Source organism: Pleurodeles waltl, chromosome 7 (genome assembly GCF_031143425.1).
Source record: "Pleurodeles waltl isolate 20211129_DDA chromosome 7, aPleWal1.hap1.20221129, whole genome shotgun sequence".
In the NCBI taxonomy this organism is placed as follows: Eukaryota; Metazoa; Chordata; class Amphibia; order Caudata; family Salamandridae; genus Pleurodeles; species Pleurodeles waltl.
Genome location: NC_090446.1, coordinates 306,777,969 through 306,788,204, shown reverse-complemented (window position 1 = coordinate 306,788,204; position 10,236 = coordinate 306,777,969).

Sequence of the window (10,236 nt, the reverse complement as noted above, 5' to 3'; positions counted from 1 at the left end):
GAGCTTGCCTCCTCTTAAGAAGTCTCAGGGACTGGCAACCAGAGACCCACTTTCTAACATTGGTGATAAGCGGTGAGGCTAGGACTTTTATTTGTCCTTAGCAAGCAGTCATTGGTGTACACTGCTGTTTCAGTGCAGACCATTACACAACCACATCCTGTTTTACCCTCATGCTATCTGGTGTCCTCCTGGATGTACTCTTGATATTTGGGACTCTGGTTTGTGGTTGCATTTGTGAAGCCTTGGCAGAATGAAAATCTACTTCCGGCACCTGGAAATCTGTTCAATGAGGGAGCTAAACGTTTTCTGCAAGGAAAGGGACTGGCTGCGAAGAGAAGGTCCAAAAGGTGGGTTCTTGAGAACCCCCCACTCTCCCCCAGGGCTTAGAGAGCCCTGAAAAGTCCTAGGGCCTGGCTCTCGTACCTGATACCTAGGGGTCCATGTGACTCAGTGATAGGCACTATTGGCGTTGGATTGTTGGGAACGACTCCGTCACAACGCCGTGACAACCCCAAATTGAAGAGTTTGTGTTTCTAAGCGCTATATTGAAGTTTAATTTTTGAAAATTCATAACTGCTTGAGTATGTTCCATTTTTGTCGTTTTGGTCTTGTTTTACTCAGATAAACACTGGCTATGTTTCTAAATCGGTGTGGAGTGATTTTGTGGTGTTTTCATGTTTTCACTGTTTTACTGTGTGTGGTGGCATAAATACTTTACACATTGCCTCTGGCAAAACCCTGACTGCTTGAGCCAAGCTACTAAAGCGGTGAGCGGGAGTTATCTGAGCTGTGTATCTGCCTTACCCTCACTAGAGTGAGGGTCCCTGTTTGGATAGAGAGCAAGCTAACTGCCGGCCAGAGACCCCATTTCTAACACATGTTGTGTTTGCTTTAATGATTTTTTATGCAATACAGTTGATTTTTATATAATCTGTTCTGGAGTTTTTCCTTTTAGTGTATTTATTGTGTCACATGATGTGTGTGTTGTGTTGCGCAAATGCTTTACACACTGCCTCTGAGATAAAGCTGACTGTTCTTGCCAGCCTTATCTCAGAGGCAGTGTAGCTCCCTTACCCTGATTAGAGTGGTGGTACCTGCCCGGCTGAGGTGTCTACTCTAGCCCACCAGGAACCACATTTCTAACGTTGGTGATCAGCGGTGAGGATAGGAATCGTGCTTGCACAATAACAGAGTGACTCTTTATTGCACTACAAACTGCACTTAGAACATTACATGTTCTCATTTTTGATTCTCTCATTTAGTCATTTTTTCTGTGTTCGCTCTGACATCTGGGAATCTTGGTGCTGCACTTGTATTTGTTTACCATGTCAAAATCAGGTTAACTTTTGATCCAAACAACATGTTGTCTTACTATAAGGAGGAATTAAAGGTTTTCGGCAGAGAGAGGGGACTACCAGAGAGTGGGGACATCATGATAAACCTGTACTATTTGAAAGGGACCATGAGAGAGCGTCAACAGAAAACCAGGGGGGTAGTAGTTTTGAGGAAGACCCCGTTATTTGTGAGGACTCTGAGTCGGGGGGTTCCCAGTTCACACCCGAGGGGGTAAGTGACCCAGAAGAGTTAGAAGAGGGAGAAGATGACTGGCCAGGGAGGTCAGTAGAGAAAGAGGACCCCATAGATAGGGATTCCCCTATTGGGTCCAGTCTTAGGAGCAGCGTCACCTCCGATTCCCTCTCACATGAGGAGCTCAGAGATAGGTGGGAAGAGAGGGACCTTAGGTTGCAGCTAGCATGGCTGGCTGTGGAGGAATGAACAGCTGAGGTAGAGAAGGCCTTAGTCCAGGAAAGGATGGGAGAGTCTAAAAGGGCATTTGCCAGGGAACCACTCGCCCTTGAGCACAGTCTGAAAAGTCTGGACTCATCAGCACTGCAGATGGAGTCGAGTGGTGGCAGTAGTTTTGAATGTAGTGTCAGGGACAATCCTCGCAAGCCCGCAGACTTGGTGCCTAGGTTCAAAAAGGGAGGACATACATCAGTGGTTCAGGGAATATGAGGAGGCTATGGTAGAACGCAGGATACCTAAGAAAGATTGGGGGGCTGGCCTGTGGAGCTATATTTCTGAGGAGAGGAGGGATACCCTACTGGCCCTGGAAGGGAGTGACAGGCAGGAATATCTCCCCATGAAGGAGGCATTGATAAAAAAGTATGGTTTCACACCTGAAGACTACAGGTTGAGATTCAGGGGCAGCAGAAAGCTGTACCACTAGTCTTGGGGGGAGGTTGTGGAGGATTGCTGCATGGCACTGGCGAAATGGGTCAAGGGCAGCACAGCAAACAATTTTGAACGGCTGTTCAATCTAATTGTCAGACAGCATATGTTTCGTTGTTGTTTTCCAGGGCTACGCAGACACCTGTTGGAGCTTAAGTTTTCTGACCCTAGAGAGCACGCAAAGAAGGCAGACCTCTCAGTGAGTGCCAGTGGGTCTGGTGAAGCATTTGGGAGTGATCCTAAAGGGGGTGGCTGAGGTTCCCCCCAGCCCAGGGCAGGAGAAGTTCAGCGTAGCCCAGACAGGTCCCCTTGTAGTGAGGGGGAGGGGCAGGTTTTCTAGATTGCCCTATGCCCAGCCCTAGAGCCTGGAGATGACCCTGAAGGGGCCCCATGAGGGAACATAGTCTGTACGTGGAGACCATCTACTCTGGTGGACCCCCTAGTGTACAGAGAACTTGGGGAGGCAACTGGAACCAGCATCCAACCAGTTCTGTTGTCTGGCAGTACCACTCCGGAGAGGGGGTGCAGTAGTGCAGATTGAGGGGTTTGATGGAGAGGAAGGGCTCTCCCCTAACTCCAGTCCAACCTAAGGCTACAGACCCTAGGTTGGGAAACCAGGTCCAGGGAATCCTCCTTGACCTGGGGCTAGAGACAGCTATCACCAGCATCCTTACCATTTTGTCTTCTAGGTGTACCACTCTTGGTGGGAGGATGCAAAACTCGAGAAGGAGGAGCAGGGGGAGGAAGGACTCACCCCTGACCCCAGTCCAGCTGATGAGAGCAGACAATGGGTTGGGAAGCCAGTTACAGGGTAGCTCCCGGGAGCTGGTAGGAGAGCTGAGCAGGACCACTGACACCAGCACCTTGACAGTTCTGGATTCTAGGGTTACCACTCCAAAAAGGAGGGTACGGAATCCCAGAAGGAGGGGCAAAGGGAGAAAATTCTCACCCCGGCATCCTGTCCATTTTAGGAAAGTGCACTAGAGGTGCCAAGGGCCAGCATATCAAATGCTGCTAGTGGGCCTGCAGCACTGATTGTGCCAACCACATGGGTAGCCCTGTAAACATGTCTCAGACCTGCCACTGCTGTGTCTGTGTGTATGCAATTTTGCACTGCCAATTCAACCTGGCAAGTGTCCCCACTTGCCAGGCACAAACTTTCCCTTTTACTACATGTAAGTCACCCCTAAGGTAGGCCCTATGTAGGCCCATGGGCAGGGTGCAGTGCATTCAAGAGGTAGGAAATGTACTGGTCTGTTTTACATTTCCTGATAGTGAAATACTGCCAAAAGTGTTTTTCACTATTGCAAAGCCTCTCTCTCACATAGGTTAACATGGGGACTGCCTTCAAATGTCTTTTAGGTACAGTTTCCCATTGGGAGCAGATCGAGATATGTTTTTTATAGTCTCTGAACTCACAATTAAAAAAATACATCTTTTGGTAACGTTGTTTTTTGGATTGTCAGTTTGAAAATGCTGGTATAAGAAAGTGGGCATTTTCTTGCTTAACCATTCTGTGCCTCTGCCTGCTGGTGGAATCCACTTCTAAGTCAGACTGCCAGTTGGGCTGTTTGTGAATTCCCTCCAGAAAGTGACACAAAGGGGGCTGGGGAGTGTTCTGCATATCCAAATGAGTCTCCTGGGCTAGAGTGGGAAGGGAGGAGCTGACATCTGCACCTGAAATGGCTGAGCCTGTCCTCACACAATGCAGTCTCCAACCCCTGGGTGTGTGTCTGGGGCCAGGCATGGGCAAGGCAGGATCTTGTAAACACCAGAGACTTCCCTTTGAAGTTTTCCCACTTAAAGGTCATAATTGAGTATAAGTAGTGGATCCTAAAGCCCAAACTTCTAGATCACTTCTGGATCAATAGGAACCTCTCCAAGGAGAAGAGATTGATGCTTGAGGAGCACCTGCTACTCTGCCTGTTGCTTTGCTGTGCTGGCCTGCTGCTGCCTAAGAGGGACAGGACCAGGCTCTGCTTTCTGAATCCTGCTTGTGAAGTGTCTCCAAGGGCTTAGACTGAGCTTGCCTCCTCTTAAGAAGTCTCAGGGACTGGCAACCAGAGACCCACTTTCTAACATTGGTGATCAGCAGTGAGGATAGGACTTGTATTTGTACTTGACATACAGTGATTGGTGTACACTGCTTTTTCGTGCAGACCATTACACAACCACATCCTGTTTTACCCTCATGCTATCTGGTGTCCTCCTGGATGTACTCTTGATATTTGGGACTCTGGTTTGTGGTTGTATCGGTGAAGCCTTGGCAGAATGGAAATCAACTTCTGGCACCTGGAAATCTGTTCAATGAGGGTGCTAAACGTTTTCTGCAAGGAAAGGGGCTGGCTGGGAAGAGAAGGTCCAAAAGGTGGATTTTTGAGACCCCCCACTCTCCCCCAGGGCTTAGAGAGCCCTGAAAAGTCCTAGGGCCGGGCTCTCATTCCGGATACCTGGGGGTCCGTGTGACTCCGTGATAGGCACTATTGGCATTGGACTGTTGGGAACAACTCCGTCACAACGCTGTGACAACCCCAAATTGAAGAGTTTGTGTTTCTAAGTGCTATATTGAAGTTTAACTTTTGAAAATTCATAACTGCTTGAGTATGTTGCATTTTTGTCATTTTGGTCTTGTTTTACCCAGATAAACATTGGCTATTTTTCTAAACTGGTGTGGAGTGATTTTGTGGTGTTTTCATGTTTTCACTGTTTTACTGTGTGTGGTGGCACAAATACTTTACACATTGCCTCTGGCAAAAGCCTGACTGCTTGAGCCAAGCTACTGAAGGGGTGAGCGGGAGTTATCTGAGCTGTGTATCTGCCTTACCCTGACTAGATTGTGGGTCCTTGCTTTGACAGAGTGCAAACTAACTGCCAACCAGAGACCCCATTTCTAACACATGTTGTGTTTGTTCTAATGATTTTTTATGCAACACAGTTTATTTTTATATAATCTGTTCTGGAGTTTTTCGTTGTGGTGTACTAATTGCGTCACATGTTGTGTGTGTTGTGTTGTGCAAATGCTTTACACATTGCCTCTGAGATAAGGCTGACTGCTCTTGCCAAGATACCAAGGGGTGAGCAGGGGTTATCTTGGGTGTGTAGCTCCTTTACCCTGACTAGAGTGGTGGTACCTGCCTGACTGACGTGTCTACTCTAGCCAACCAGGTACCACATTTCTAACATTGGTGATCAGCAGTGAGGATAGGAATCGTGCTTGCACAATAACATAGTGACTATTGCAATACGAACTGCACTTAGACCATTACATGTTCCAATTTTTGATTCTCTCATTTAGTCACTTTTTCTGTGTTCGCTCTGACACCTGGGAATCTTGTTGCTGCACTTGTATTTGTTTACCTTGTCAAAAGAAGGATAACCTTTGATCCAAACAACATGTTGTCTTACTATAAAGAGGAATTAAAGGTTTTCTGCAGGGAGTGGGGACTATCAGAGAGTGGGGACATCATGAAAACCCTGTAGTATTTGAAAGGGACCATGAGAGAGCGTCAACAGAAAACCGGGGGGGGGGGTGTAGTAGTTTTGAGGAAGACCCTGAGGAAGACACTGTTATTTGTGAGGACTCTGAGTGGAAGGGTTCCCAGTCCACACCCGAGGGGGTAAGTGACCCAGAAGAGTTAGAAGAGGGAGAAGATGACTAGCCAGGGATGCCAGTAGAGAAAGAGGACCCCATAGATAGGGAGTCCCCTACTGGGTCCAGTCTTAGGAGCAGTGTCACCTCCCATTCCCTGTCACATGAGGAGCTCAGAGATAGGTGGGAAGAGAGGGACCTTAGGTTGCAGCTAGCATGGCTGACTGTGGAGAAAGAACGGCTGAGGTAGAGAAGGCCTTTGTCCAGGAAAGGATGGGAGAGTCTAAAAGGGCATTTGCCAGGGAAACACTCACCCTTGAGCATAGTCTGAAAGGTCTGGACTCATCAGCCCTGCAGGTGGAGTCAAGTGGAGGCAGCAGATTTGAATGTAGTGTCAGGAACAATCCTCGCTTGCCCGCAGACTTGGTGCTTGGGTTCAGACAGGGGGGACATACATCAGTGGTTCAGGGAATATGAGGAGGCTATGGTAGCACGCAGGATACCTAAGAAGGATTGGGGGGCTGGCCTGTGGAGCTATATTTCTGAGGAGAGGAGGGATACCCTACTGGCCCTGGAAGGGACTGAGAGGCAGGAGTATCTCCCCATGAAGGAGGCGTTGATAAAGAAGTATGGTTTCGACCCTGAAGACTACAGGTTGAGATTCAGGGGCAGCAGAAGGCTGCCCCACCAGTCTTGGGGGGAGTTTCTGGAGGATTGCTGCATGGCACTGGAGAAATGGGTGAAGGGTAGCACAGCAAACAATTGTGAAGGGCTGTTCAATCTAATTGTCAGACAGCATATGTTCTCTTGTTGTTTTCCAGGGCTATGCCGACACCTGATGGAGCTAAAGTTTTCTGAACCTTGGGAGCTCGCAAAGGAGGCAGACCTCTGGGTGAGTGCCAGTGGGTCTGGTAAAGCATTTGGGAGTGGTCCTAAAGGAGGTGGCTCAGGTTTTCCCCAGCCAAAGGCAAGGGAAGTTCAGAGTAGCCCAGACAGGTCCCCTTGTAGTGAGAGGGGGTGGGTCCTAAATTGCCCTATGCCCAGCCCTAGAGCCTGAAGATGACCCTGAGAGGGGCCCAGTGAGGGACCATATTCTGTACCTGGAGACCATCTACTGAGGGGAACCCCCTAGTGGACGGAGAACTTGGGGAGGCAACTGGAACCAGCGTCCAACCAGTTCTGTTGTCTGGCAGTACCGCTCTGGAGAGGGGGTGCAGAAGTGCAGATTGAGGGGTTTGATGGAGAGGAAGGGCACTCCCCTAACTCAAGTCCAACCTAAGGCTACAGACCCTAGGTTGGGAAAACAGGTCCAGGGAATCCTCCTTGACCTGGAGGTAGAGACAGCTATCACCAGCATCCTTACCATTTTGTCTTCCAGGTGTACCACTCCTGGTGGGAGGATGTAAAACTCTAGAAAGAGGGGCAGGGGGAGGAAGGACTCACCCCTGACCCCAGTTCAGCCCAAGGGAGCAGACACTGGATTGGGAAGCCAGTTACAGGGTAGCTCCCCTGAGCTGGTAGGAGAGCTGAGCAGGACCACTGACACCAGCGCCTTGACAGTTCTGGATTCTGGGGTTACCACTCTCAAAAGGAGGGGACGGAATCTCAGAAGGAGGGGCAAAGGGAGAATATTCTCACCCGCACCCTGTCCATTTTAAGGGTACAGGCACGAGTTGGGGGACCAATGACAGGGTAGAACCCTTGAACTGATGGGAAGTGGAGTGGAGAGAGGATGCCATGCACCTGGGGCTACCGTCCACACTCCGAGAAAATTAAAAAACCAGGGGCCCCTGGATGGCCGGGGCCTGGTTCCATCCACAGACAGCTAGGGAGCCCCCATGGATTAGCTTAGATTGTCTGGGAAACATAGACAGAGGGATCCAACTTGGTTCAGATAGGCGTAGAACTGGAACATGCCCCTGCAGTTGCGGACAGAGTCCATTTTCTATCACTCCAAGCAGGGAAGCCCATCAAGGTATTGATTGGTCTACCCTGGCTTTAGGCTGGCGGAGTTGTGTTGGACTTGGCCCTTTTTGCAGGGTCATCCCCATACTTTTTGCCTTCCTCCTCCTATTCTTCTGACCTCTTTTGTTGGCTCTAGGACTCCGAGCACTTTATCACTGTTGATCTGTGCAAAAGTGCAAGTGCTGTTCCTTCTAAACTTGTTATCATTGGCTTACTCCTGAGTGCCACATTTAATTTACCTCTAAGTCCGGTGTAGAGTGGTATCCTTATACCCAGTCCCTGGAAATTAAATCCTACTAGTGGGCCTGCAGAGAAGCATGTCTGATCTATGAGGGGGGGCGTAGGTATGTTTGGTATGGTTGGAGTGGTAGTGAGAAATGCTGCTTTCTGGTTTAGGTTGATTTTTTATTACCATTACAGAAATGCCACTTTTAGGAAATGGGCATTTCTCTGTGCTTTTTAATTCTGGTGTTTTGCAGCTTGATTCCAATCTGGGTCTGGGGCAGAATGACAGCTGAGCTTTGTGCATACGTATCAGATAGCCTGTTTACAGGGAGGGTGGAGGTGTAACAAGGGTACATCTGCATTCTGAATGGTCTTCCTGGGCTTGGATATGTAGATGCAGTGCATCTGTAAAGGCTATGCCCTCTGGCCTCACTGAAAGGGCTCGTTTACCCTCTACTGATGTCTGGAGCAAGTGCTGGAGAAGAAAGGGGGCATTCTTGGAACCCGTTAGTGGTGGTTAGAACCCTCCTCCCCACCTTTGTGGAAGCTGATAAAAATGAGTATAAGTACATGGGGCTGTCCCCCACATTTTTAGAGCACTTTTGAAACTAGGACTGAACCTCTGTCAGAAGGACTGTCAGAAGGATTGCTGGACTGCTCTTTTGTTTGTTGCCCTGCTGCCTGGTGTCTGCTGTGTGGTGCAAAGGACTCATCTGGATGGCCTTTCCGATTACTGCCCTGCTGCCAGCTCCTCCCTGACTTTGGTTTGCTAGAGGGCTACTGCCATGAGAAACTGCCACTAGTGCTACCTGCTTACCTGTGTTGGCCTGCTGCCTGCTTACTGTTGGGCTTTAGGAGGGACTACCACTTTTGCACTGACATTATCTAGCTGGTCTGCCATCCAGCCCCCTCTTGTGCCCCCCAAGTGTTCCACGAGGAGCCCAGTGCGTGAGTAGCTCTGTTCACTGCTCCTTGCCTCTTTAACACTAGCACATGGTGAGCACCTTATTATCTTAGTGCCCAATCCTGTTGACGAGCGGTTGCTGAGCGCTTCATTTTTTAGATCGATCAGTGTAGGTTGAGCACTTAACGGTCTTTGTACGGCACTTGTGAAGCACACCTGCTGCTGCCCCCAGCGAGGTTCTCCCTGTGACGAGAGAAGTTCAGACTCATCAGAGGAAGCCCCTGCAGGTTTCTCAGCAATGCGGGAAGCCTTGCTGGGGTCAGAGGAAGGCTGAGCACAGCTACCATATCCTTTGCATCGCTTGAAAAAGCCATGTTCAATGGTGCGTCCCGGCACCCAGAAGAAGTGGCTCGGCCGTATGGAACAGATCACCACTTGAGGCCAGCCCCAGATCTTCTCGGGAGCAGCAACATAAGTGCGCTTCACCCAACAGAAGGTAATGTCTCCCTGCAGTCTGCACTCAGAAGGGGCGCGTCCCACCCACTTGAAGATGCTAAGTCCCTACCGCGGCACTGCGCGATCACGGGCAGCTAACTTTTGGGAGGTGGGGCCGAGGTTCCCTCATATATCTGCACACTGGTGCACCCCTCCCTGGAAGACCTACCTCCAATAGTGAGCACTGTCAGACTCCAACATTAGCAGGGAAAACCTCAGATATGGACCCCGGGAGCAGTGTGGAGCCACCTATTAGAATAATATTGTTTTTGAAGCCCATACAACCGCCTTCCTAGTAGTAGGGGCACCGGAGCTCCTGCGCCTGACGTGTGGGATCTGTGATTATGGCCCACCTTGAAAAGAAAGTACAGACACTCTGGGACCTTTGCGCAGAAGGTGTTTCTTGGAGGATTTCTGTATATATCTCAGACCCCCAGTGTATTCTTGCCCCTCATTACTTATGCTACACTTCCCTGGCCTGATGTGATTCTACTTGTCGTTTTTACTCAGGATCCACATTACCTGTGTAGGGAGGGGGTGTTCAGGATATGGGCCTGACATGTGCCAGATGGGAATGTTTCATTTTATGTGCATCCATGATAATGTGTTTACTATGACGTGTGCATTCTTGGTGATAATGATGACTTGCCTACTGCTTGTGTTACAGAATTCCAGTAACCTATGTGTTTATCTGGCTACTGCTTGCTTTCGCAGAGTACAAGTAAACTGTGATATTCTGACAGCTGCTTGTGTTGCAGGATAATACTGATTCATGTAGTTTGTGGTCTAATGATGTTTTGTGCAATACAGTTTATTTTTATATAAC